General features: G+C 46.3%; 1 protein-coding gene across 3 annotated transcripts in view; it reads right to left on the bottom strand.

Moving 5' to 3' along the window:
* The window catches only part of SLC38A4 (solute carrier family 38 member 4), a 254523-nt gene extending 231853 nt beyond the window's left edge, over positions 1–22670 (bottom strand). Inside the window, exon 1 of one of the 3 annotated variants that reach the window (XM_073651849.1) lies at positions 22544–22670. The gene's annotated coding sequence lies outside the window, so the exon portion shown is untranslated. The remainder of the gene's footprint in view (positions 1–22543) is intronic. The other 2 variants (XM_073651848.1, XM_073651850.1) reach the window with 2 other exon arrangements.
* Positions 22671–23653: the final 983 nt, after the last annotated feature.

Below are 23653 nucleotides of genomic sequence, written 5' to 3' on the forward strand. Positions count from 1 at the left end.
AGCTTAATACACAGTACTCCCACAGGCGGATGGTGCAAAGTTCACACAGCAGCTTAAAGGCACAGTACTCCCACAGGTGGAGGGGGCAGAGTACACACACAGGCTTTTAGCACAGTACTTTCACAAACGGATTTGCAGAGTACAAACAGTGGCTTTAAGGAGAGTACTCCCACAGGTGGAGGGTGTAGAGTACACACAGTGGATTTTAGCACAGTACTCTCACAGATGGGTTTGCAGAGTACACACAGCAGCTTTTACCACAGAAATAGCCAATTTAGGGGTTGCAGAGTATGCAAAGCATGTTTGCAAAGTACGCAGTTGTGACACCCCAGGGGTCTGGTTGCCACAGTAATAGAGATATTATGTCTGAGAGCAAGTGGGAGGTTTCTCTGGTCAGGAGCCCTAAACATGCAACACGGCCCACCCAGACCTGGGAGGGGAGGAATCTGCCCTTATAAACTGGGTCTGGGGTGGGATTAGAGCAGTCAGAGACGGAGTCAGAGTGGAGCTGCAGACGGTTCCAGACACAGGGAAAGCAAGAACAGGAGCTCTGTAGGAGCAGTAGCAGAAGTCCAGGGGCTGGGGCTGAGCAGAGTTCGCCCTGGACGAAGATACTAAGGCCGGACACAGGAGTCCGAGGCTGTGGGGACTGATATACACCCAGCAGCAGAAACCAGCCGGCAGGGGATTCCAGGTCCTCTGGCCATAGAAGCCCGGAGGCTCAGTCACAGAGAAGGGACCAGCGCCGCCATCCAGGAGCGGAGGCTAACAGAAGGCCCCAAGTCACCAGCCATACGGGTGAGCACCACACGGTATACTCAGGGACGTGGGCTACTTGTAACCGCTGACAGCAAGGTAGCCAGGAAGAGTGCAGATAAACGGGGAGGCCTACAACTCCACCTGGCCAGGGGAACTCCTGCTTGCTCGCAGACTGACCAGGCCCCTTATACTAGCCAGTACTCCCGGGAGGGTCTGCCTTGTACCATCAGTAAAGACCCTGAACTGCACCACACGTCTCTGTGATTCCTTGCCGCACCAGCACCATTAGTACTGGGACGCTCACACCATCACTCCCATCATCTCTCACATTAGCTGCCCTGAGGCAATACTCCTCCCGTGGGGAGTTATCCCATACTCGGCTGCGCAACCAACATCAGCCTCAGCGGTCGGCAGCGCAGCGGCGGTCCCCACTGACCGCAATCCACGGGTGGCGTAGTCGGACACTTATTCCAATACAAATAGACTGCCACTGGTTTGACCACCCTGGGCACGGACCGGGTCACCGCCACGGAGAACTACAACCCCCAGCGATCCGGCTCCGGGTATTCCCCCTGCACAGCAGCAGCAGCACAGGCCCAGGGGGCGCGTCAACTTTGGCGTAGTCGGCAGGATTTCGTGCCCGCAACCACCGGGTACTGCGTGCCTGAAAAAGAGACTTTTATACTTACCTGTGGTGAAATTTCCCGCCGTCCGGAGCCGATTCCCGCCATCAGACGCCATCTTGGACCGTTTCCCGCCGTCTTCTGCGTTCTTCCCGCCATCCGCAGCTGCTTCCCGCCTTCGGACGCCATCTTCGGGACGCCGCACGGGAAGAAGAGGGGCGTGGACGCCGAAAGCGCGCGAGATCCGAAGCTCCGCCCCACGCTCTGACGCTGCGCAAGGTCCTGGAAGGGAGGAAGAGCGACGCTGACGTCATCGGAGCGCGACGCCAGGTCCTCAACCCCGACGATCGACTGCGGAGCCGCGGCCTACGGAAGAAGAGCATCGCAAGATAGGCCACGGTCCACTAGGGGGGAGGAGGATGCCGGACACCGAGGGGAGCTCCACTGCCACAGCCACCGCCAGCGCAACCGCTGCAGCAGTCATGCCATTCACCATGCCCTATATCCCGGGGGCAACCTGGCTACCCCAGTACTCAGGGGAGTCACATACCCTAAATGACTTTAGAGAAAGACTGGATAGCCTCTTCCAGGTGTACCCCCTCACAGAAGAGCAAAAAGTGAGCATCCTGGTGGCCCAATTAATCGGGGCAGCCCAAAGGGAGGTAAAGTCCTGGCCACCTGGGAAGAAGAGGACTGTCAGAGACATACTAACCCGGCTGAAAGACACATTTGACACCCGCACCTCAGCCGAAATAAAACTAAGATTTTATGGGTGCAAACAACGGGCACATGAGAGTATAAGAGACTATGCTCTAAACCTACAAGAGGCCCTGAGAGCCATTAAGCAGGCAGACCCTGACAGCGTGGGAAATGAAGATAAGCTGTTGACTGAACAATTTATTGAGGGTCTACTGTGCAATGCCCACCGAACCCAGTTGCGGGCAATGGCCTTACAGGACCCTGACCTGGACTTTGCACAGTTCAAGGACAGAGCCATCCGGGTGCTCCGAGAACCGGCACCAGGTGGCGCTGTGACCCACAGGCGCCCTGCTATCACTTACCACCAGGAGACGGCGCCCTTGTCTGCAGGGCCTGTGGGAGCTGATGCGCAGGCTTTAAACAGTGACCCGGCTACAGACCTGCACCATCAGGTCCAAGAGCTGACTAAGAGCGTTGCCGCGCTAACCAGAACTGTGCAGTCTTTACAGGTCTCTTCTCCAGGAAAGATCCAGCTGGCATCCGGACCGGAGGACGTCCCGTGGCGCCGACTGAGGAGGACCCCACCGGCCAGAGGAAGACCCAGCGACAGATACAACGAGGACGGACGACCCATCTGCCGCCGCTGCAATCAACCCGGACATGTGGCAAGGTACTGTCATTTAAACGGGCACAACCTGGGGTAGAGGGCCAACCCCCAGGCATAAGACCATCAGGCCCATCAAAATGGCGTGATAAATACGTAGGGGGACGTCCAATCTTGCCTGTGGTACTGGATGGCATTCCTATGAGTGCCCTACTAGACACCGGGTCACAGGTCACCACCATCCCGTACGTGCTCTTCAAGCAGTACTGGAATGACTCGGACATAACCCGCTACCCAGATGACGACCTGAGTATCATCGCCAGCAATGGTCAGCCCGTGCCGCAGGTGGGATTCAAAGAGGTGACCATTAAGATCGGTAAAGTCGAACTGGCGGCACAAGGACTGATAATAGTGGACATAGACCATCATGAGAGTCACCCTAGAATAACCTTGGGAACTAATGTGATTGAAAATTGTCTTGCAGAGGTGATTCTCATTTTACAGCAGGTTGCCAAGAACGCCAGTTCCGGCCAGCAGCGTGTGCTCCAAAAAGAGATCCGGGCACTGATGAAGCGGCAACAGGTGGAACTATCTGGTGGTGAGATAGGTAGCGTGAGAATGTGTGACCCGTTCCCTATTGCCATGCCCCCAAAAAGTGAGATGATGATTTGGTGCCGGGCAGCTATTGGTTTAAGAGGTAGAGACTACCAAGCAATGGTAGAACCCGTCTACTCAGACAGTAGGCCCACCATTTTGACAGCACGGGGGGTGGTCGATGTACGCCATGGGAGGGTGCCCGTTCGCATCATAAATATCGGGGAGAGAGAAGTACACCTGCCCCGGTATGCCACGCTAGACAAATTTTTCACCATAAACCAGAATTCTGTACAGGCCGTGGAACCCTTGCCTCCATCTCAACCAGAGGAAGGTAACGGCTCTAAGAAACCAATGGAGGACTGGTGTCAGCAACTGCATTTGGGTACTGACTCCACTCCCTCACACCAGAAACAGGGAGTCTATCGGGTGGTTCGAGAGTACGAGAGAGTGTTTAGCAAACACCCGCTAGACTTCGGGCGAGTAAAGGGGGTAGAACACCACATCCCCACGGGAGACCATCCTCCCATAAAGGAGAGATACCGACCCGTACCCCCGGCACACTACCAACACGCCAAGGGGATGCTTAGAGACATGAAGGAGGCTGGGGTAATCAGGGACAGCTGTAGCCCCTGGGCAGCTCCACTAGTCTTAGTGAAAAAGAAAGACAACACCATGAGAATGTGTGTAGACTACAGGAAGGTCAACCGTATCACACACAAAGATGCGTACCCGTTACCAAGGATAGAAGAGTCCTTAGCTGCATTAAAATCTGCTAACTTCTTCTCTACTTTGGATCTCACTAGCGGGTACTGGCAGGTTCCTGTAGCAGAGGCGGACCGAGAGAAGACCGCATTCACCACCCCGATGGGTCTCAGTGAATTTAACTGCATGCCGTTCGGGCTCTGCAACGCACCAGGAACCTTCCAACGGTTGATGGAATGCTGTCTGGGACACCGGAACTTCGAGACGGTCCTGTTATACCTGGACGATGTCATCGTCTATTCCAAGACCTACGAGGACCACCTGAAACACCTGGCAGAAGTGTTCGAGGCTCTGGCAAACTACGGCCTAAAGGTGAAACCCTCCAAGTGTCACCTCCTGAAAACAAAGGTGCAATACCTGGGACACGTGGTGAGTGCTGGCGGAGTGGCTCCTGACCCTGATAAGATCACCGTGATTAAGGACTGGCCAAGACCCTCCAGCATAAAGGAAGTGCGGCAGTTCCTCGGGTTGGTAGGCTACTACCGAAGATTCATTCCTGGTTTCACCAAAATGGCAGCTCCTATGCAGGACCTCCTGATAGGTCAATCTCGGAAAGCCAAAAACCAGAAGCCGCCCTTCAGGTGGGAAAAGCTGGAAGAGGAGTCCTTTTGCCAGCTGATGATGGCCCTCACGGGGGATGAAATCCTGGCATATCCAGACTACAGCCAGCCCTTTATCCTCCACACGGACGCAAGCAACATCGGGCTAGGAGCCGTACTGTCCCAGATCCAGCAAGGGAAAGAACGGGTAATCGCTTACGCCAGCTGAAAGCTACGGCCCACGGAGAGGAACCCTGAGAATTATAGCTCATTCAAGCTGGAGTTCCTGGCAGTAGTGTGGGCAGTGACCGAACGTTTCAAGCATTACCTTGCCTCCTCCAAATTCACCGTGTACACGGATAACAACCCGTTGACACACCTGGACACTGCAAGGCTCGGTGCCCTGGAACAGAGATGGATGGCCCGCCTGTCCAACTTTGAATTCACCATCAAATACCGGGCAGGACGCTCAAATGCCAACGCGGATGCCCTGTCTAGAATGCCGAACTTACCGGACGTAGGGGAAGATCCAGAAGATCTGGAAGAAGTTGAGCTCCCTGCGTTCCACCGTCATGGGATTACCCTGTATTCCCACCACGTGAAGGACAGGCGCTCCGTGACGTTCAATCCCTTGCCCCACTACAACTGGGCGGAGACGCAAGACAGTGATCCCGCAGTCCATTTGGTGAAGGAAATGCTGACCCAGGCCGATGCCCGTCTTGACCCAGATGCTCCGGAGGAGACCAAGCAACTGTGGAAGGAGAAAAGTAAGCTGTTCCTCTACAGGGAGAAGCTGTGCCAGAGAATGGTTAACTCTCGAACGCATGAGTTGACCTGGCAGGTAGTGGTCCCAAGACGAGACGCGGCTATGGTTCTGGAGGCATACAACAACGGAGCAGGGCATTTCGGATGGAAGAAGCTGGAGTTCTTGTTGCGTGAACGGTTCTACTGGGTAGGCATGAGAGGAGCCATCGAGAGGTGGTGCAGAGACTGTGGCCCGTGCCACCTGAGAAGAAAAGACCGTGCCAGCCAGAAGACTCCCCTGCAGCCCATCATCACCAGACAGCCACTGGAACTGGTAGCCCTGGACCATGTGAAACTGGCTCCAAGCAGATCTGGGTATGTCTACGCCCTCACAATCGTAGATCATTACTCCCGGTTCCTGGTGGTGGTCCCGGTCAAGGACTTAACGGCTCAAACAGCAGCTAGAGCCTTCCAGCAGCACTTCTGCCGTCCACACGGGTACCCGGACCAAGTGCTGACAGAACAAGGACCAGCCTTTGAAGCGGAGGTCTTCCAGGAGTTCTGCAACCTGTATGGCTGCAAGAAGATAAGAACAACGCCCTATCACCCTCAAACCAATGGGCTCTGCGAGAAGATGAACCAGGTGGTGATAGATCTGCTAAAAACATTGCCCCTGGAAGAACGCAGTCTGTGGCCTGAGAAACTGCCCGATCTGGTGGACCTGTATAACCACATCCCTGTAGGTTCCACCAACTGTACCCCGGCTTACCTAATGAGAGCAAGACCTGGTAAGCTGCCTATTGACCTGGATATGGGAGTCCTGACGCCTGAGGACACCTCGCCAGAGGCAGACTGGGATACAGAACGGCAGCAGCAGTATCGGAAAGCACAGGAGAGCGTCGAGCGAAGTCTGTCTCAAGCTAGAGAAAGGCAAGAGAAGGCTTATAACCAGTATGCTCCCGCTGTTCCCCTGGTACCTGGAGAGCAGGTCTTGAAGAGGAAGAGGCGGCTCCACAAGTTGGACGACCAGTGGGAGAAGGACCCGTACACCGTACTGCCATCAAGCCATGAGAACCCAAAAATCTGCATAATCAGTAAGGATGGAGGAGAAACCACAGCCATTGTCTCCAGAGACCACCTGAAGACGTGTCCCGAGCAGCTGCAAAGCCCTGAAGAAGATCAAGAAAACCCTCAACCCGCAGAGGAAAGGGAAGAAATGATCAGTACCGTACTCGGAGAATTCCCCCGGTCTTGGACACAAGTAAACGGCGCTGTCGTGGAACCCGTCCTCACCTTTCTCCAGCCAGCCCCGCAAGTGCCTACAGAGGAACCGGTAGAGCTGGAAGAGCAGCCGGCCCAAGAGGCAGAAGAGTCCACACCAGCAGTACAGGAGGATCAACCCTCTGCTAGTAGTGAGCCTGCCGTGCCCCTAGTGAGCCAAAGAGTGCGCAGAAAGCTGCCCAGCTTGCCCATAACACCTCCTACACCCTGTAGTGCAGAACCAGTTAGTGAGCTCCGTAGGTCCACTAGAGTCACTAGAAGTCAGATGCCCGCTCGCTGGAGAATCTAAACCAATGCACTGTAAAGTTGACTGTTTATTGAAAAATGTTTATGGTTTATGTTTGTTGCCTGTTACTAATTATGTTTCTCAGTTACCCTGCAGATTTATTTGGACTAACAGGTTATGGACACTGGATAACCGGAACAGTTTTGTAGATAGTTGCACCTTGGTGCCTCTTGCGAAGACGGCCGCGGAAGAGAAAACCTGTCTGGCGTGGCCTCCTTGCGGCCCAAAGTAGTTAGTCTACCCTTGCAGCCACGCCCAAGGACAACGCAAGGGGTTTGTTTTGGACAGGTCCCCTATTCTGTGCCAAGACTTCGCCTTGTTGGGTGACATGGACACCCCCTTTGTTTCATAAACTTCACCTTGGGTGATATGGACACCCGGTCACGGAAACGCCGTGACCTCTACAGACTAAAGCTTCTTGTAAATATGTTGTCTTGTTATTGTTATACCTTGTATTTATGTTTCTTTAAAAAAAAAAATGTGTTTAGTCCCGGAGTACTAAAATTTACTAGGGGGGAATGTGACACCCCAGGGGTCTGGTTGCCACAGTAATAGAGATATTATGTCTGAGAGCAAGTGGGAGGTTTCTCTGGTCAGGAGCCCTAAACATGCAACACGGCCCACCCAGACCTGGGAGGGGAGGAATCTGCCCTTATAAACTGGGTCTGGGGCGGGATTAGAGCAGTCAGAGATGGAGTCAGAGTGGAGCTGCAGACGGTTCCAGACACAGGGAAAGCAAGAACAGGAGCTCTGTAGGAGCAGTAGCAGAAGTCCAGGGGCTGGAGCTGAGCAGAGTTCGCCCTGGACGAAGATACTAAGGCCGGACACAGGAGTCCGAGGCTGTGGGGACTGATATACACCCAGCAGCAGAAACCAGCCGGCAGGGGATTCCAGGTCCTCTGGCCATAGAAGCCCGGAGGCTCAGTCACAGAGAAGGGACCAGCGCCGCCATCCAGGAGCGGAGGCTAACAGAAGGCCCCAAGTCACCAGCCATACGGGTGAGCACCACACGGTATACTCAGGGACGTGGGCTACTTGTAACCGCTGACAGCAAGGTAGCCAGGAAGAGTGCAGATAAACGGGGAGGCCTACAACTCCACCTGGCCAGGGGAACTCCTGCTTGCTCGCAGACTGACCAGGCCCCTTATACTAGCCAGTACTCCCGGGAGGGTCTGCCTTGTACCATCAGTAAAGACCCTGAACTGCACCACACGTCTCTGTGATTCCTTGCCGCACCAGCACCATTAGTACTGGGACACTCACACCATCACTCCCATCATCTCTCACATTAGCTGCTCTGAGGCAATACTCCTCCCGTGGGGAGTTATCCCATACTCGGCTGCGCAACCAACATCAGCCTCAGCGGTCGGCAGCGCAGCGGCGGTCCCCACTGACCGCAATCCACGGGTGGCGTAGTCGGACACTTATTCCAATACAAATAGACTGCCACTGGTTTGACCACCCTGGGCACGGACCGGGTCACCGCCACGGAGAACTACAACCCCCAGCGATCCGGCTCGGGGTATTCCCCCTGCACAGCAGCAGCAGCACAGGCCCAGGGGGCGCGTCACAGTCATAATCTCTCCATCACTCCAGCTGTGTCCTATCACTACACTAACAAGAGCATAATGGCAGCGGCACTCGTGATCCGGCCTTTATACAGGTCGGGTCACATGCTGTCCGGCCAATCACAGCCATGCCAATACTTAGCATAGCTGTGATGGCTCTGGAATTGCCCACAGTCTAAAAGCTTATTGATTGACTGCACTACAGCCTTGCAACAAGCTTTATTAGACTGGCAAACCCAAACAGGAAACCGGACGTACATTAAAAAGTCCAGGTTTGGGGTTTGGCACCGGACACAGGTGTCCGGTATGAACCCCGAACTTTCTGGTTCGGGTTCGCTCAACCCTATTCCTAATAGTACAGGGTTATTTGCAGTAACTGATTTAGTTGAGGACTGTGACCAATGAGTTAATTCTCCTGCTTCTAAGACTCATGTGGGCCAATGGCACAGTGGGCATCACTTGGTTACTTTGACACTGTCCACTTCTAGAGGTGAGCGAGCACTAAAATGCTTGGATGCTCGTTACTTCGAACCAAGCAGTTCCTAATGCTCGGATGCTCGTTTTAAGTAATGAGTATAATGGGAGTTAATGGGAAATCCGAGCATTTTTCTGGCAGACCCTACAAGGAGGTCTGGGGGTCAGTGAAAATGTTGAAATGGATACAAAAAGTGCTGAATGGAAGTGACTCGCCCCCTGGGCCGTGGGGCACGCAGATCCGGGCGATAGGGAGACGTTGAGGGTAGTAGTGGCGGCCCGGTCCCACGGCTCAGGGTGGTCAGACCAATGGTAGTCTGCTACGTGCTTCAGATAATGTCCGACTACGCCACCCGTGGATTGCGGTTATTAGGAACCGCCGCTGCAAGGCAGTCCGCTGGGGCTGATGATGAATGCAGCTGGGATGGTGTGACTCCCCACGGGAAGAGTGCGGCCCCAGGGCGGTGTAGTGGATGGTGGGAGTGATGGTGGTGAGAGTCCCAGTACCGGTAGTGCTGGAGGCGCGAAGGAGCACACAGACAACAAGTTACAGTCCAGGGTCTTTACTCACAGTTCATTTGTTCCGGGTCACTTCTGTCAGCAGTGACCGCCCGAGCCGTGCTGCGTTCACCAGGTGTGGGGCTCGGTCAACTTCCAAGCAGTTCAGGAGCATGGCACAGGACCCCCTTTAATCCTTTCTCTGGCCTGCCTCACCAGGCAGTGTCGCCTTGCTACACTCATCAGAAGAGCTTTAAACTAGAACCATGTGGGAAGGGAAGCAAAAGGCCAGAAAAAGCCATACAGCTGACAAATACTATTGAGATCTCTGCTACTGGAAGTGGAAAGGAAGAACAAAGACAAAACAATTTAAATAATAAAAATATGGGAGGAAGAGAAACCAATCACAAACTAAAATGTTTTTATACAAATGCACAAAGCATGGGCAACAAACAAGGAGAATTGGAACTACTAATGCAGGAAAAGGAATATGATGTCATTGGAATCACTGAAACTTGGTGGGACGATACACATGATTGGAATAAAAGGCTGAAAGGATACAACTTATTTGCAAGAAACAGACTTGATAAACGAGGAGGAGGTGTTGCATTGTATGTTAGAAAAGCGTATATCTGCACAGAGATTGAAGCTTCAGAGACTGGGAGTTCTGTGGAAACTGTTTGGGTAAGAATACAAGGAGAGAACAACGGAAAGGACACCATTGTAGGCATTTACTACAGGCCACCTGGGCAAGCTGAAGATATGGATGAACTCTTTATGTATCAAATGACCAAGTTCTCCAAAAAATATGACGTAGTGGTCATGGGAGATTTCAACTATCCAGACATTTGTTGGGAATCTCTCTCAAGTAAAACTAACAGGTCAAGCAAATTCTTATCCTCTCTTGCTGACAACTTTATCTTCCAAAAGGTAGGGGAGAAAACAAGGGGATCTGCTACTTTGGATCTAATCCTTATAAACAGGGAGGAAATGGTTGAGGAGGTAAAGGTGGCTGGGACCCTAGGAGGCAGCGATCATGCTATTATAGAATTTTGGATAACTAGAGGAGGAAGACATGTGAAGACTCAAATTTCAAGGTTAGATTTTAGAAAGGCAGATTTTAAGAGACTCAGAAAGAGAATAGGAGGGATCCAATGGCTGGATGTCCTTAAGGACAAAAATGTCCAGGAAGGATGGGAAGTTTTTAAAAATGAGATTCTCAAAGCACAATCGTTAACAATCCCGAAAAGTAGGAAGAATGGGAAGCATTTAAGGAAACCAGGATGGATGAACACAGAACTTAAACACATGCTAAAAAGAAAGAAAGAAATGTTTATTAAATGGAAAGAGGGAGGCATATCTAAGAAGATTATAATGCAGTCTGCAGATCCTGCAGGGCACGTATCAGGTTAGCTAAAGCTGACAATGAATTAAGGCTTGCAAGAGATGTCAAAAGCAATAAAAAGGGATTTTGGGGGTATGTCAAAAGTAAAAGAAAAGTCAAAGATGCTATAGGATTTTTACAGGATGAAAATGGAGAAATGGTAAGAGAGGATGTTGAGAAGGCCGAACTTTTTAATTCCTATTTTGCATCTGTTTTCTCTCAGAAAGAAAATGTAACATCAACTGATCTTCACTGTCCTTTTAAAGGAATAGAGGAATCCAAGTTATCTGTAAACAGAAAGATTGTGAGGGAATATTTAGCTAACATAAATGAGTTCAAGTCTCCAGGTCCAGATGAATTACACCCCAGAGTACTGAAGGAGATCGTAGAAGAAATTTTAGAACCACTCTCCATAATCATTGAAAATTCTTGGAGAACAGGAGAAGTCCCAGAAGACTGGAGAAGAGCAAATGTTGTTCCTATCTTCAAAAAGGGGAAGAAGGTGGACCCAGGGAACTATAGGCCGGTGAGTCTGACTTCTATACCAGGAAAGATCTTTGAACAAATTATTAAACAACATGTATGTAAGTACATGGATAAGAATGAAGTGATTAACCAGAGTCAGCATGGGTTTGTAACTAACAAGTCATGTCAGACTAACTTAATTTCCTTCTATGACAGAATCACTGACTGGGTGGATCAGGGAAATGCTGTAGATATAGTATATCTTGACTTCAGCAAAGCATTTGACAAAGTATCTCACACCATCCTTATTGAAAAAATGACCAAGTATGCAATGGACCAGGCAACTGTTAGGTGGATTCATAACTGGCTTAGTGATCGGACTCAAAGGGTGGTTGTAAATGGCTTCACATCCAGCTGGATGAATGTCTCAAGTGGGGTACCACAGGGCTCCGTCCTGGGACCTGTATTGTTCAACATCTTTATCAATGATTTAGGTGAAGGAATTGAGGGTAAACTGATTAAATTTGCTGATGACACAAAGCTAGGAGGGATAGCTAATACTAGAGAAGAGAGAGAGAGGATTCAAAAAGACCTAAATAAACTGGAGCAGTGGGCAGCAACCAACAGAATGGTTTTTAACAGGGAAAAATGCAAAGTACTACATCTGGGCAATAAAAATGAAAAAAGCATATACAGAATGGGTGGAATAGAGCTAAGCAACAGTACATGTGAAAAAGACTTAGGTATACTAATAGATCATAGACTGAACATGAGTCAACAGTGTGATGCAGCAGCAAAAAAGGCAAATACAATTCTGGGATGTATTAACAGAAGCATACAGTCTAGATCACGTGAAGTCATTATCGGTCTTTACTCCTCTTTGGTCAGACCTCATCTGGAATACTGTGTACAGTTTTGGGCACCATATTTTAAAAAAGACATAGACAAACTGGAGCAAGTTCAGAGAAGAGCGACCAGAATGGTGACTGGTCTGCAAACCATGTCCTATGAGGAACGGTTGCAGGATTTGGGAATGTTTAGCTTGCAAAAAAGAAGACTGAGAGGAGACTTAATAGCTGTCTACAAATATGTCAAGGGCTGTCACATTGTAGAAGGATCATCTTTATTCTCATTTGCACAAGGAAAGACTAGAAGCAATGGGATGAAACTAAATGGGAGGAGACACAGATTAGATATTAGAAAAAACTTTTTGACAGTTAGGGTGATTAATGAGTGGAACAGGCTGCCACGAGAGGTGGTGAGTTCCCCTTCAATGGACGTCTTCAAACAGAGGCTGGACAAACATCTGTCTGAGATGATTTAGTAAATCCTGCTTTGAGCAGGGGGTTGGACCAGATGACCCAGGAGGTCCCTTCCAACTCTACCATTCTATGATTCTATGATTCTATGTGGAAGACTGGGTGGTGCTGGCAAGCATGCTGGAAGCATTATCTGCTATCCAACCGACCACCTGTTTGCACTGGCGTGGCTTCAGAAGCGGTATTCCGTGTCTCCCTCCAAAGTGGGACAGGAAGTCTAATTGCTAGGTCTCTAGAAACCAAGTTTCCTTGATTAAATGAAACTAAATTAAAAAAAAAAAAAAAGTGTTCACCTGTAGCAGGCCAAGTTTTTTTTAAACTTTCAAACCACCGTAATTTCACACCAAGCAGGTTAAGCTGTATGGATGACAATAGTTAATTTTTGGAACAAAAAATGTGGCCACCTGTAGCAGGCCAAGCGTTTTTTTTTTTTAATTTCAAACCACCATAATTTCACATAAAGCAGGTTAAACGGTATGGATGACAATAGTAAATTTTTGGGAAAAAAATGTGGTCATCTGTAGCAGGCCAAGCGTTTTTTTTTAAATTTCACACCACCGTAATTTCACACAAAGCAGCTTAAGCTGTATCGATGACAATACTCAATTTTTAGAACAAAAAAGTTAGGACACCTGTACCAGGCCAAGATTTTTTTTTTAAATTTTAAACGACCGTAAATTTTTCTGGCAGACCCTACCAGAAGGTCTGGGAGTGCAGGAAAATCGCTGAAATGGATGGAAATGCCACTGAAATGGAATGGGAACAGCATGGGGAAGAACCCTGGACATATCTCTGACTCCCAGATCGTTGCTGGGAACAATGTTGTCAGAGTATTACACCACTTTTACGGACTGAAATAACGCATACAAAACTGAAGACAAAATGGATTTTACAGGAAAAAATGTTAGGAAACATTCTTTCCTGTATAATGACTTGTATATAAGGCAAAATAATGAAAACAAGAAAAAAAGGCCACCTCTCACCATATTTCCCTGTCGGTTTTAGCTATAAATTAATAAATAAAAAAAAAATGACTTGGGTTCCCCCCTATTTTTGATAACCAGCTAAGGCAAAGCAGAAAGCTGCAGGCTGATATTATCAGGCTGGTAAGGTCCATGGTTATTTGCCCCTTTCCAGCCTAAAAATAAACAGCCCGCAGCCGCCCCAGAACTGGCACATCACTTTAGATGTGCCAATTCTGCCGCCCTGTCTAAGCTCTTCCTGATTGCCCTAATGCAGTGGCAATCAGGGTAATGGGATTTGGGGTTGATGACAGCTGTTATTTGTCAAAAAAGCACATCTGGCATCAACCCCTAGAGTTAATAATGGAAAGGTGTCTGTCAGACACCACAATTACTAAGCCAATAAGAAAAAGGAAAAAAACACACACTACCCGACAAATGCCCTCGTTCTCCCATTTATTAAAAAAAAAAACAAATCCCATGCATTTCCGAAGTAGTCCAATGATCCCACAATGTCCCACTTCGTCTGAAGCATATGGAGCGCGGTAACGACACTCTATAGGCTTTTGCAGCCACCATTGCCTGGCACATTGCTCTGCGAAACCGGCCGGCTATGAACTGATGTAACCTCAATGACGTCAGTGAGGCTACATTAGTTCACAACCGCCTGGGCCGGATTGTGCTACCACCTTGTCAGTCCAGCAGTCTAACGTACTACAGCGATTCCGCCGCATCACGCAGATTGCCGGACTGCGTTTTGCATGACCCAGTGACTGTCAGGCCCGGTAACCTTAAGGGAGCCTTTAAGGGATACTTTAAGGTTACTGTAGTTCCTAGCTGCTGGAACTGTCACAGGTGTGTCAGATGTGACAGACAGTTGCCCTGCAGTTGGTTGGAGAAGATCTTTTCGTTTGGCATTACAGACACCTTTTTAGCTGTTTCACTTTAGGACCCAGCGGCTACCTCCTTCCTGCTAATTGACACCCTGGCCTGGGTGTTTAAATAGTTTCACTTTGCAGCACAAAGGTGCCAGTGATACTCACATGTTTCCTTGTGAATGCTTTGAGCTCTCAGACTGCTATCTTCCTCTGTGGTGCTAGGAGGACGCTTGGAGTTATCTCTTTGAAGTCGGCTAAAACTAAGCTACTTTCCCCTATGTTTGTCTCCCTTGTTGTCTTTAGTCGCTAGTGGGGATTGACTAGTGTTCATCCCCCCTTCCCTATCCAGGGTCAAGTGCTATGGAAATACAGGGTTTAATTTCACATGCGGTGATTGGTGACGAACCTATATAGGAACGTTAGTGGAGACAGGGTGACATCAGATCAGCCTAGGAGGTCCCCCTTTCCCTAGAGTCTGGGCTCCCTATCCCCATTCCTTTTGTGTTGCACTTAATCTTTCACACTCCTTGCCTGACAGGAACACCTGGAGACTGTGAACTCTAGTAATCTTAGTTCATAGCTTCCAAGTGTCCCAGCAGCTGGGAACTCCAGTAACCTTAAATTGGTATTCCCATCTTCAAAATCCTATCCCAATATGTAGTAGGTGTATTAATAATAATATTAGCAAATTCCTCCAATTAGAAATATAGTATAATTGTCTGATTTGCTATGTCTCTTTCCTCATGTGCAGGCATTGAACGACCTTAGGTATCCATGCTTATGACTACTAGCACCTAGCTGACTAACAGTCACTATATCAGTGATTGTTACCATGAATACCAAGGTCCTGCAATGCCTGCACATGAGGAAAGAGAAATAGTGAATCAGAAAAACTATGCTACATTTCTAATTGGAGGTATTTGCTAATATTATTACACCTACCATATATTGGGATAGGATCTTGGAGATGGGAATACCCCTTTAAAGTCTTCTGCAAAGGCTCCCTTAAAGTTTCCAGGCCTCACAGCTGCTGGAAGACCCAATGGATGTGAACTCTACCGGAGCTCACAGCCACCAGGTCTCCCGGAAGCTGTGAGGCCCTTTTGCACCACCGGGAAATTCCTGTTACAGCTAAGCCTACCAGCCAGCCACAATATTCTGGAGACTGGTGCCTATTAACCCCTTATTTCACATACACAAAAAAGTCCTTTATTTTAACAAAAAAAATCCAGACACCCCCTTTCACCAATTTATTTCCTCAAAAACATCCCACGCCGATCCGTCATAGTCCAATGGATCCGCTGTAATACACATTGATGTCCCACGACAAACCCTATCCAAAATTCCAGCATATGGAGCCACGTTCAGAAAACGGGGCTTAATAGTCTGTCACATCAGCACACACTGTCGGATCTCGCAGCGCTTTGCGATAACCAGCAGTGTCTGTGTCCGGTGGTGATGTCAGTATGGTTACTGCTGGTTACAGACACTGTTTCCCACACTGTCACACAGTGTCTGCGACTGGCGGTAACCTTCCTGATGTTACCGCTCGTCACAGCAGCCGACTCTCGCACTACCCTCAGCATGAGAACTGACAGCAGCTGCTACAACATATCAAGCTTCGTTCTGTGAATGAGGCTTCATATGCTGCGGATCTCGGAGCGGTGATTATGGTGCCACGGACTACGTTTGACCTGCTCGGAACCTTTACTTTCTGATAAATAAGTAAATGAGGGGAATTGTCGGGGAGTTTTTTCTAAAAAAAATGACTTTTGTGTGTTTATTTGATTTTAAATAACTCATCTGCCAGTTAAGCAGATGTAAATATGCTTAATATTCACTGCTTCCCCCTCCCATCTCACGGCACCAAGAGATGGGAGGGGGAAGCAGTGAATATTCATTTTATCCTGATTTCAGGGGTCAGTGCGCCAAGATCCAAGTCCCCGGGTTTTAGATAGACCTGATGATGTGATGTGGCTGGCCAATCACAGTAATGTGAGTAGCCAATATAGCTACTGCATTACTGTGTATAGCAGGCAATCCCCGCATGATGATTGACTGTCTAACTGCTGCAAACAGGGACTTGAGCATTGAGCTCCAATACCCCCGATGCTCTGCAAAATAACGAGTGTGTCCAAGCACCTTGAGTAATGAGCAGTGCTCACTCATCTCTGGTAACTATGTTTATATCCCCCGCCCTATGACTTAATTGAGTTTACCTTTACAGTGATATATCATCAGTTGCCGATGTACCAAGCACCGAGTGCTTAACTTAGTGTATTTGATACAGAACCACATAAAAGGACACTATTACTACAAACAGAATGTAAAGGTAGCATGATCGATAACTGATTTTCTATTAGATGTCTCTTCAAAGTCTTAGTGTAACAGTAATTTACAAATACTGTAAATATTTTGTATAGCAATTAAAGAAGTATACCTTTGTATACAAATATTACGTATGTTTAATGTATCCATAAATGTTTACACCTATGTTCAGCATTTGGTACAATTTTTTTTTTTTGCAAGACAGGACGGTGGAGATGTGCACCGCTCCTCCTCCATTCTTGAGTTCTACAAACAACATTCCAAGCCCTTCTGAGCTGCTCTAGGTTAGGAGGCAAGGTGAGGCTGTCCCACTGTGGACATTAATGCTGCCCCTTGGATGAAAACATTAATGTGGACTGTGGGAGCTCAGCCCAATAAAACACTGACACTGACTCAATTCTATGTTGTCTGTCATTTATCCAAGCAGTATGAGCTGTGTGAAGTATAATAGACATTCTTTGTAACGTAAAACATATAATTAGTACATCCGTACACATCCTATTATAAAAGTGGAACCATACTGCATGACTAGCCAGCAACAGAAGTTTATTGGCTGGATTAGTATAATAGTAAGTAGTTAACAAGACTACTATGATTGACATATCACAATGTGTATGCCAGAAGTCACATGAAGCCTGAGGGTGTTTAGCTGAACTATTTCAAAATACACATTGTCAGCTATGGCTGTATTTTCCTTAAGGCTAAAAAAATAAATATCAGCGGCTGAAAATAACATTTATCTGTATTATAGGCCACACGTGGTTTAGTGTGACAGTCAGGGATGCTAGGGTTTTTTTATGGAGTAACAAGGGAGAGAGACACATGGTTTATCAAACTTTAAGAGGATACGCCTCTTTAAAACAGGTGATAAGAAAGTATCACAGCCACTTTGAGTATGCATGAGCAGCACTGTCAAGAAAAAAACAACAACCGCTTACATTGATTTTTTTTCCAAATTGTGAAGTATAGTCATCATGAGACAACCAATTTAACAATGGCCTAGTCCTGCCATTGTTTCTCATTTGTATTAAACAGCATGCTAGCCTATGTTAAATTACAATGAAAAAAAAAATTGTGTTCCGACATATATCTGTTACACTTCATTCAGATGTCGGTGTTGCAAATGCGTGTTCTATCTGTGTTGTTCACGGATATAAGATGTACCCATTATAATCTATGGTGCTATTCACATGTCCATGTTTTTTCAAGGGCAGTGTGTTGTGCAAAATAGTACCAAGGATAAAAAAAAGGCCAGTGCAAGACGTGAAAAACACGGATTGCATGCGGATGCTACCCATGTGACATTTTACTGATGCTCCATATATTTCTTCATTCTATGCGTTAAGTGCATAGGCATATATTTGCATGTTTGTAAATTCAAGATCCTTTTTGTCTTTTCTTATACCAAAAAGAAGTTAAAACAATCAGTATATTTAGCATATTTTTCAGGACTGTGTGAGACTAATTAAAGTGAGTGCATACACTGATGAATATATGCAAGTACCTTTTTCTTTTATAAAAAAATAGCATATCCGCTAGACTGAGAGCGTAATTGTGATAAGAACAGCTAGTATTCAAGGCTGTAGAATGAAGAAAAACATGGATGCACACATTTCCATTACTTTGTAATTAAAAGATAAGCAGCACACAAAATGTTTACACAAATAAAACCTGTCACCAGTTATACAACATTAAAGGGGTTGTCCTCTACTTTATATGATCCCCCAATGTATTCCCCCAGGGCCCATAAGTGTTTCTCTAAATACCTTGTGGTGCCTTTTCTGCCTGTGAGTGGCGCTATCACTGGCCGCTCACAGGCAGCACATGACCCCTGGCTGGGGGTCCCTCTTCCGCGTTCCACCGGTGGCTGCTGGGTTGTGGGCGCGGTTACCCAGCACGTCACACCCAGCATCCACAGCGCGCTCTCCCTCTCCTCATTCACTGGGAAAATGCGCGGTGGATGCTGAGTGTGACACACGGGGTAACCCCGCACACAGCCCAGCATCCACCGCGGGGAGCGCGTCACTGATGTCACGCCTCACTTGACGTGACATCAGTGACGGGTCACGTGATGCCTCTGAGTGGCCAGCGATAGCGCCGCTCAGAGGCAGAAAAGGTACTGCAAAGTATTTACAAAAACACTTCTAGGCCCCGGGGGGATACATTGGGGGGGTTCATATAAAGTAGTGGACAACTTCTTTAAAATGTGGCTGTTTTCTAAAAGTCTCCATACACTTCTGTTGGAAAAGGGATTACCACTAATGATATCATCTGTCGAGCATTGGATAAAGCACATATTCCAGACTTTGGTAATATACCTTTCCCATTTGAACTTTAAACAGCTCTGTTGCCAGATGGTTATAATGTCTCCCAAGAAATGAATAGTTACTTGATTTTATTGACTGGTGATTGGTTGATGAATCATAATTACAAATCATCATTAGTAATTTACAATTACTGAAAAATATAATATAAACAGTGTACCATACCATAGCTTTAGGCAAATTTATACTTAAAGAGGTTGTCCCTATTCAGAAAATCATCATCCCCTACTACAGTTTCTTTAAATGAAAAAAATGCTCTTTAGGCTATGTGCCCATGATGCAGAAATGCTCCGGATTTTTCCTGAGCGTTTGTGCATCTCCCTGGCAGAAAAAATGCATGCGGATTGTACATGCGTTTTTTCAGCCAGGGACAAGCGTTTGTCACGCGTTTTGCACATGCGATTTCGCATGCGGGTTGACAAGCACTTTTCCAAGCAATTTTAGTATCACTTGGAAAGTGCTTGACAACTTGTTCACACTATATAAATCCATGCAACTGGCATGGATTTTATACAGTGTGACCAAGTTAGTTAAAAAAAAGAATAAAAATTGTAAAAAAAAAAAAAAATACATAATACTCACCTTCCGATGGCCCCCGGTCTTGTTATCCGATGCGTCCGGTCTCCCCGGTGTCTCGCGGTGGTGTAAAAGGACCTTCCATGACGTCATTTAGTCATGTGACAGTCATGTCACATGACTAAATGACGTCATGGAAGGTCCTTTTAGACCATCGCGAGCTGCTGGGGAGCCAGGACGCATCACTAAGGAGACCGTGGGCCATCAGAAGGTGAGAATAATGTATTTTTTTATTTTAAATTCTTTTTTTTTTACAGGTACTATGGTACTCGGGTCTGGATGAGAGTCTCCTCTACTCCAGACCTGGGTACCATCCGCACATTGAATCAATTAATATCCGCATGTGCACATGTAGTCATGCGGATATTAAGCGCCGAGAATACGCAAAATAATTGGTAGTGCTGCGTTTTTTTCCGCAATGATAATCCGCAGCGGAAATTTCCGCAGCATGTGCACAGCACATGCGGATTATCATTGGGGAACATGGCAGGCCTTCTAACATGCGTTTTTAAGCGTTTCTGCGGCGGAATTGCCGCTGCGGAAAAGCTTAAAAAACGCATAGTGGTCACACAGCTTTACTCATTGTCTCTGGGTCCAGCAATGAGTCTCTGGCGCTGAACCCGGTTACGTCCACAACACCGCAGCTGGTCACTGAGTTCAGTGGCTCTGCCTGTGCAGACAGAAAGCCCCCTTTAGAGATGCTGAACTCACTGATTGGCTGCCGCACCTTTGAGGTGATGTCAGAGCTGCAGCCAATACCGGACATCGGGAGCAGCGACAGAAACTGGACCAGGGGATGTTGAGTAAAGAGCAGTTTATTTTATCCCTATAAAGCTTTTCTGGAAGGGGTAAACTACTTTAAGTTTTCTAGGTTCTATTACTCTTCAGATATGAAAACATTTTCATTTTAAATAGTTAATAGACCATGTGCATATGTAGCATTTCTTAAAATGACAAACATACCACAATTTGTCAAGATTTTCTGATGCAGAACACTGTAATTCGACACCCAACTAATTTAACTATACAGGTTTGGTGGCTTTTGTTGTGTTAATATTCCGCATTGTGATATTTTTCTTGCGTGTTTGTTGAAAAAATGTTATCTGCATATCCCATGATTCTGACTTGTCTTGAGCAGTCTAATAGAATTGTATATCAGCATTTCTATGTCATTTCATGGAACAGATGCTAGTCCACACATACGTTCATTCCATTGAGATTATTCCACATCTCTAAATGGCATGCAAGGCTACATCCACAGAACCATGAATGAACACTGCTCCAGTGCTGTTGTGTATGGAGGGAATTATCATTTGGAGATTAGTATCACTATGCAATGTTGATTTTAGATTTACGATTTATGGGGGCTTCTACTAAAACTTCTTAGGTGGAAAATATAGATCCTACTATTATCAATTTATGGCAGAATTTCCACAACATAGAGCATAGGAGCTTACAATTGTTCAATAGTGGGCTTAAAGGGGTTGTCCACTACTCAGACAACCCCTTCTGAATCCCTATGTTTCCCCCCAGTAAAATAATAACACCACTGCCATGGTTGTTCCAGTGGTGTTGGTACTGGCTCTCCCTGCAGCCAATCACTGCTAGCATCACCTTCCTCTCCTACAGACATGATTGTCTTCCAGAGTAAGTGTGAGCTGTGACTGCCCCCTGGAACAGCGCTGCCACCAGAGGCGAGTATATATGTTAGTATTTTACTGGGAGGAACATAATGATTGAGAAGGGGTTGTCCAAGTAGTGGACAACCCCTATAAGTTCTCAATAGTGCTATTTGTATTAGAAAGTGCTGCTATGAGCAAATACAGGAATACAACTTCTTATGGTAAAAACACTAAGAGAACATTCTAAATAAATGCCCCAAAAGTATGTTTTACTTCCATCTCAGTAATAAACAACTGATGTGTTTACTGACTAATATGGCTGCGCTATTTGGTGAGTTATCTCATGATATTAAAAGTGTGCGTGGACTGTAAATCACAATTTGACAGCAGGTAAACCTATTTTGTAACTATGATGATGATGAAGTGAAAATGTTCAATGTTCAGATCTTCAATATCTCTATGTGTGTTATATTTCCTTTAACGTATTTAAAAAAATAAATAAATAAAGCAAATATATAAAATATTTAAGTGAACAAATAAAATCCATCTGCATTAAATTAATAGTTGGAGATTGTCAGGACACCAACTCTATTGGATGGTACCATATGTGATATTCCTAGATGTAATATAACAGTGTGGCAGCAAAGTATCCCTGGTGATCATAGTATCAACTAGGGCAAAAGTGTCAGCAGTAAGGGCTGCCTAATTTCTAGGGCATACTCTAATCCTCAGCGCCATGGCTGCTTGCAGTAGAAAGTTGCATCCAGGACATATAATCTGGGTCACATGTAAAATATAATGATGACTGACCATAAAGATGCCAGTGGAATATGAATTATTACAGCCTGTGTAACTATAGTGCCCAAACCCCCAGCTCCTGTGGTTACTCCAACAATCCTGTATGCTATTCCTCTGCATACATGTCTAGGTTCAACAAGTGCATTGCAGTGTACACAAAAAGACCTTGAAATTGGAAACATAAAGCATTAATCCAGATTTTACGATCACATCCGTGTCACCAAGGTCTTGCTGCAGAACTACAAGTCACTATAAAAAGAGCTAAAAATAAGAACACAGAAAATATGCTTAGCCTTCTCTGTGAGTGCATATATTTCCTCTTGTGCAGAAAAAAATTAAATTAAACCAAGAAGGATTACTTTAAATGTATCTATAGTAATGAGCTTTCCCTATAAATTATAGTGCTAGGAAATCATAACCACAATCTGCACTGAATTCATGGAGAGCACCCACCTTGTTCTGTAAAGTCCACAGAAGATTCAGCTGCCTGTGTCTGCAGAACCTTCATACATTTACTGATTTGCTTTTTTTGCTGATGGGAAAAGGGTCTGCCTCTCAGCATCACATTTCACAGAAGGCTGAACCTACTTTTAAAGGAACCCTCCTGTAATCGTAGACATTTGCAAACACTATCCATTGCTCCTTACTTAAGAAACTTAGTATTGTAAATGTCCTCCAAATATTATATTTATTCCTAGTAAACAAATTATGTAATAAACTGCCATATATTTCATGTCGTTAATTCCAGAGTCATCGAAGTATCAAAACTTTACAGATAAAATATTGAAATTTTCCAATCTTTACAGGATTCAGGAATTTTCACACAAACCAAACACAGTGAAGTTAACAAATTTAATTTTCCATGCAAATGAACCCAAGATAGATAGATATTAGTGTGTTGTGTCTTCACAAATACGCTATATCGATAAAAGTATTGAGACATACCTCTTAATCATTGGATCCCGGTTTTGTCATTTAGCTCCACTGTCATAAGTCACGTGTATAAAATTGAGCCCCTCGCCATACAGTCTGCCATTTGTGAAACTATGCCTCATTCTAAAGAGCTCACTGAATTTGAGTGTGGTACTGAAATAGGATGCCACTATTGTGACAAGTCAATTCATGAAATGTCTTCTGTCATAAATGTTCCTCTATCAAAAAATCTCACAAACTCCAAAATATCTAGAAAGCCTTCCAAAAATAATGGAAGCTGTTTTCTTGGAATAAAAGCTCCTGCAGGTGTAATGTGTAGGTCTCAATACTTTTGTAGGAATGAAAAATCTGAATTCATTTGGTGTGTCCCAATTATTGCCTATTATTAACAATTATTTACAGTTATATTATCATTTATTTTGACAGTTATTATAGTTTTGAAAAGAATGAAGGTTTACTGGGGCTATCGGGTCACAAGATGTCAATATCAGATCAGTAGAGGTCTGACACCAGGCACCCCCATTTGCACAGCTCCATTTAATATGTAGTGGACGCTGCAAGGTATTGCAGAACATCTTATATTTTTTGAACTGTAACTCATCCATAGCTCTTAAACGTTCCGGATTCATC

This window comes from Phyllobates terribilis, unplaced genomic scaffold, assembly GCF_046119375.1.
Source record: "Phyllobates terribilis strain yellow unplaced genomic scaffold, ASM4611937v1 Scaffold_11__3_contigs__length_659146591, whole genome shotgun sequence".
Taxonomy (NCBI): Eukaryota; Metazoa; Chordata; class Amphibia; order Anura; family Dendrobatidae; genus Phyllobates; species Phyllobates terribilis.